Source organism: Apteryx rowi, unplaced genomic scaffold (assembly GCF_003343035.1).
Source record: "Apteryx rowi isolate R43461 unplaced genomic scaffold, aptRow1 scaffold_463, whole genome shotgun sequence".
Classification (NCBI taxonomy): Eukaryota; Metazoa; Chordata; class Aves; order Apterygiformes; family Apterygidae; genus Apteryx; species Apteryx rowi.
The window spans coordinates 721,323-727,485 of NW_020450720.1; the positions used below are offsets into that span (position 1 = coordinate 721,323).

General features: G+C 37.2%; 1 protein-coding gene across 5 annotated transcripts in view; it reads right to left on the minus strand.

Moving 5' to 3' along the window:
- Window positions 1–6,163, minus strand: part of TLN2 (talin 2) — a 155,890-nt gene that overhangs the window by 141,616 nt on the left and 8,111 nt on the right. For 4 of the 5 annotated variants that reach the window (XM_026077817.1, XM_026077818.1, XM_026077816.1 and 1 more), the window contains exon 2: window positions 2,620–2,680. The exons of the other annotated variant lie outside the window; for it this stretch is intronic. The gene's annotated coding sequence lies outside the window, so the exon portion shown is untranslated. The remainder of the gene's footprint in view (window positions 1–2,619; window positions 2,681–6,163) is intronic. 5 annotated transcript variants of the gene reach the window in all.

Sequence of the window (6,163 nt, forward strand, 5' to 3'; positions counted from 1 at the left end):
TCAACTATAAAAGGATTGAACTATTAATATACTTCTAATACTTGAAGTATTTGATCCTTTGAACTGTACATAACATTTTCTAGGGTCTTTTTTTGCTGCAACTTTTAAGCATCTCTTATTGTGATAAACAGTAAGTGTATTGTTATTTTTCAACAGTTATCAGGCATTTGAGATGTAAACTGCTGCATAAATGGAACTTTGTTGCTGTCATTGATTGCTCTCTGAGACTGAAGGAAGCACAGAGAACAAAGGAAGCACCAGTAAAATTGCTTGGCTGACATGATGCCCAAATTGGGGACAAAACCAAAAAAACCCAGCCAAAAAAAAAAATCCAACCCCACCCCTAAAAGTTAAAATTGCAAAAGAGTCAACATCAACCTAATAATCAAGCTGGCAGGAGCACCTGAATGGAATTTGTTGCAAGCAAAACAATTTCCTTTTGGATTTCTAATATGAACCACACAGTACACACTGCTATGGAGCTGGAGTCAAAAAGGAAAAGGTCATCCTACTAAAAGCTTCTCAAATACTTTTCAGACTCAGGCATGCATCTTTGGTGCCACTTATATAGGAGTGTTAGTGTTGCAATTTAACATGAATTTCTCCCAGCAAACACTGTTGGGCAAAAACAGTAATCATGCTGACTCGGTCCAACACAACCTGTTTTTCTGCCCAAGACCTCATTGAAAGGTCTCAAATGCGAGTCACAGCATGGAATTTTTAAGCAAAAAAGTTGCATGATAATTCACTGGAAGGGATTTGCAAAGAGACACCAGCAACAAAAATCTTGAGACATCAAGTGAACAACTTAACCTAGTATTTGCAATTCATATCTGCATCTTCCAATAGCGCTTGTCGAAAGTTCCCTGAAGAGGTAGGTTATCCAGGCTCAAATGGTTGAATGACTCCAACAATTCACTAATGGTATTTCTTGAATATTTGCTTTATATAGTCACATCCATTAGAACCACCCCACAACAGTTCCCAAGTTTCCTTGCCACAAAACATGGGATGTTAGAAGCCAAGACACTGGGCAGTTTGCTCAAAACTTGCCAGAATACCTGTGAAATATGAAATGTTTTTCAAATCCTGAACCATTACCCTATTACTTCTCTAGAGTAAATCCCTATTCCTATTTAAGCACCTAAATGCATCAAACCCACTGCAAGACCTTGAAAGATTGAACAAAGTTTTTAGATAGCACAACCTATACCTCTTCTAAAAACCTAATCACCACAGAAAAAAAAAAATCCAGTCCTTGAATAGTGACATTTCAGGAGCTAGTGGCGGTATTACTGAAGTTGATGTAATTTTTGAAGCTGAAATGAGCAAAAATCCTTAACTGGACATAGGTGACAGTGACCTAAAGAAACTGAAGCTTTAGAGGTGGAATGAAAGAAACAGTTTCTTCAAAGATAAGGAATCTAAAAGAAGAGTTAACTAAAATAAGAGTCCTTCCAGAGAATGTGCATATCCATGTGAAGAATCTCTTCTGTAATCAATTTAAATAAAACATTATACAGCTTCTCTGAGCAAAAAACCACTACGACTGATTAAACCGATCCAGAAAAGGGAAAAACTGGCCAATACCTCTGTTCACATGACACTTGTGATTTTAAGATAAAGCCTTTATCAGACACAGATTTGACTACCAGAAGATTTACAAAAACAGTCTCGTAGGTGACTGCTCCAAAATGCCAGCTGCACGTTCACAGGCCAGTAGGTATGTTTAGGGAAACTAAATGCAATCATAAAGGCATTACACAACTTCTAAGAAATTACTACTTATGATGAAATTCATGTCAATTCATCCAATTCTTTTTTGGCTAGGATGATGATCCTTCTTCCCGAACTGTGTACATTTATACAGTTAATATGTAGCATATTGGCATCAGGCTATTTGTCAAGTTTGCTGTATGCTACTGCAGCATGCCAAAACACAGTCAAAAGCTCACCAAGGCTAAACAAGCACTTTCACCCATCCATTTCTCCTCTTCCCTTTCACAGGCTCATTAMTGCATACAAAAATCCCCCACTTCTTCCATTAAAGAAAGAGGAAGAGAGCAGGAGAGAAAAGGAGAGTACGAGAGCCCATGCAGGAGCCCTACAGCAGTAACATGCAGAGTGGCAGTACATGAGCCACACTACTCAACTGCTGAGATTAACCTTGGTACCCAGGGACTATTCCAGATCAGTATTTGCTGGTGTCAACATTGGCAGTTGGCTCTGCAAGTTTTTTGATTTTTTTTTTCCTACCTGCATCCCCAAATGGTCAATTTAGATGCCTCAGACCATTCCTATCTTGCCCTGCAGATAGGTTCATACCTTGTTCAATTTTTCCTCAAGAAGAATATTTTGTATTATAAATGTCATTGCTCATTTTGGAGAGGCTTTAATCATTGCCAATCATGACACCCAAGGTCCAAAGAAAGAGATTTGCAAAACATTACACACCCATGACGAACAACTGTTCCTACCAAAAAAAAAAAAAAAAAAAACTAAATCTAAACTAGCCCTGAAAACTTTTAAATCATGCAGTGAGAACTACTTTTTTCTAGACAAGGCAGCAGAGTGACATTTATATTAAAAATCCAAAAAAAAAAAAAAAAAAAATCTTACTGAAGCTTTCATGGTGGGACATTGAGAGTTACTTCCTTGTTCCAAGCTCATCCAGAGAAACCTGGTAAAGAATGAAATGCAAATAAATACAATTGTTTTGAAAGCTAAATTCCAAATCAGTTTAATGGATATTTTCTGTGTAGCACAGTTAATTTAACCCAGTACCTTTCAACCATTTTACCACAAAGGCATAGCTTGAAGTAATTCCTTTAAGACCACTGTATTTTATATAGGGGCACGTGTGCTTGAATTCCCCTTCGGCATTTCAGCTGAGAGTTTCTAACCACTGAACCTGGCTGCCTCAACCTAATTGAAGTAGATAAAACCTCCTCCTTCCCCCCACCACCCACCACTGAGGAATGATTCAGAAGTTTGACATTTTGGGGATGGGGTGGAGGCAGCAGAACTAAAACCAATGAAATGCTCTGAGATAAAAGGCGTATGACATAGGCACTGACTGCACCAGCACAATCTCACTGGACTGTAAATGTGAGATTACAGCTTGGGCCACTGTTACGTCAGTTTACTTTGTTTAAATAAAAATAATTGGTATAGTTCAAAGGTCCACATTTAATTGCAAATAAATCCTTCCATTCAGATTGCTATTCAACAATTTTTTAGGCTGTGAATTTAGGTACTTTTAAATCTAGAATTCAGTTCCCAGCCCTTTAAGATTTATACTATTAATCAGCCAGTGTACTTTAGATCACTTAAGGACTACAAAATAAATTTAATCTGATTTTTTTAATCTACATTCAGACCTGGTATTAAAATAATTCAGAATCCAACTTTGCTGTACTAAAATTATGGGGAAATCAGTACTACTGGCACAACAGAGTGGCCAGGCTGAAGCATAAAGACCCCCTAGGCCAGTCTTGCCAACAAAGATGACACCAGAAAAGCACGTTCTTTCCCAGCATCCTAGTTTTTAAATGTGTACATTCTGGGTCTATTAAACTTATAACCACACAATCCTTTTAAGCAGAAATTGAAGAAACCAAACATATCTGGAAAAGGGATAGAAAAGTATCTAAGAAAAAGTACTGTGTTTTAAAGGATGGAAGGATGGCAATAGATACGCATGGATCAGTATTTAATTTAGGGCAGAGGAAACGCCAAAAATCACTTTTCAGAGGAAAAGGAGAAATCACTTTGGAAGTCACTCAAAGAGAAAAGAATACAACCGGAGCATGCTAAACAGTAAGAATATACTTGCTGTGAGCACTCCATTACTCTGAGGGAGAAGTATCTGAACGCCACATTTTAGTTCTCATTTCCCCATAAAAACAGGATTTAAAATTAATTTTGTAAAGAATGTGGTTGTTCAGCAGAAKTTCTCTAAATATTGCATTTAAAGGGGCACCTGAGATTAGGCTGTGTCTTCTCAGTGCTTCACTGGGTTTTAAGGTTTCATGCTTTTTCTTTTTCCTGTCTTCAAATAAAAAGCAGAACAGCTCTATCAATCCATATTCAGGGGTTGCTTCTCACACTCCTGTGCTCTGCTTGTGTGTTTTTTCTGACACACAAAAAAGTTTTTTTTGTTTTTTTAAAYGTTTCATTAATTTCGAGTAATCACCTGCTTTTAACTTTTTATGAACAAGGCATACTTGCTGCAGTATATCCAACCATCATTTCCATGGACAAACTACAATGGTAAATAGTTAGTTTATGATATATTGATATATATACACACATACTATTCCTTTCACCTTAGGAAGCCTTATGCCTTTTGTGACTAACATGACAGAGCAATGAAATTAAATCAGGTTTCAATATACAAGCATACAGAAGACAGAACAAAGAGGAAATAAAACAATCCATATAAAATTAGTAGCAAATAGATTAATTTTGCCATTAGCATCTAAAAATTCACTACAGTGAATTCTCTAGGATATTCTTATTTCTGCCTTATAATATTTATTACAAAATTCAAAACAAAGCCAACTGCTACTTGAGTCTAACTTGTGGTTAAATCAGTTATGTTTCTGCCTCTTAAATGCTCTGGCTTGATTCCATCTATCATAACATTCAGACAACTTTAGCTCATGAGCAAACACAATTTGGAATCAATGCGAGTTTAGAACCATTTTTTTTAACATAAATTATCATTCTTTATCAATTTTCATGTTGTGTAGATAAAGCATACAAAAGAGTAAAATATACAAAAAAGACATTGCATGTTGGTGAAGATAGCAATAAGAATCCAATGTACATCCTTCACTAAAGAAGTGCTCACAGACCTGTGTGATAATTACATTCCATCCTGGCACACCCTGGAGCAGTATATGATGCAACAGTTTATATACAGTCTACAAATTACAAGATGCATTCACAAAACACGTCGAATTTTATATATATATTTATATATATATATATATATAAAATAATAAAATAATTTAAAAAAGCATCTTCCTGCTCTTCCAAGCACCATCAACTTCAGGTCTAGCTAGAATACCAAAGGATTTTCACACAGTATTGCAGCAAGCTTAAGCGAGTTTAATGCATTCTCCTTTCATTTACTGATGCTAGCAACTGAAGGGAAGGGAGGAGGAAAGGAAGGAAAAACAGGATGTCTCGATACTTAACCATTTCATGCTAATCTCAGAGGCTGAATGCCATCTGCTGTAATGATTTGCAAACAACAGGTTCCTCTGGAAGAAATATCAGGTTTCTATGTGCTTTCTGATTACTAAACAGTATAGCTTTTCATTTTAGAAAAAACTGAGAAGCTTTTTTCAAGAAAAGTAAGAAACAGTAACTTGTTAGCCAGATGATGAGCTTTGAGTAAGAAATGCAGTGAGGTAAATGGAGAGGGAACAAAAAAGAAAAAAAAAAAGAGTAGAAAGAACAAGACCTATAGCGATCAGCTGCAGAAGGCTCAGTTACTACCTGGGGAACAGTTGCTGGWGGAAGTGGAGAAGCAGAGCAAGGGCAGGGAGCTCCCACCTGCCAAGTCCATGTCTCAGCAGGGAGCTCTGCAGAGCGTCTGGGTTCAATCTACTGCGTTCAAGGACTGCACCCAGCACGGTCTCACACCAACACTCTCGATGTCTTACATTCCAGCTTTACTTCCTCATTTGTAAGGACTAAAATACCTTCAAAGAATTGAGACATGCTGCTGCTACAGCAGAAAGGGCAACGGGTGCATGCTGAAGATAGAAATGATTAGGACCAGTCAAGACCTGCCTAGCTTCACTCAGTGAGGAGGGGAGTCTGAAAATCTAGGAAAATTATTGCATTATGAAGGGGGATCTGGAGACCCAAACAAGCCAGGAAAAACAAAAACAGCTGCTCCCTTCCTGAAAGGGATATATTTTTTTTCTTTTTATTCACTCCCTCCTTCCCCCCCCAAACACACACACATGCATTTTTTTTTTTAATCATGCAGTAGCATCATAGAAAAATGCCCAATGACACAGCCAGAAAGTATGAGAGGATACAGAGATTGAGATATATGAGAAACCTAACATCCATTAGAGTGATTGTTTCAAGCAGGCACCAAAACTTTCATTTATTTATAGCTTTAAGAGTGTATCCCATAACC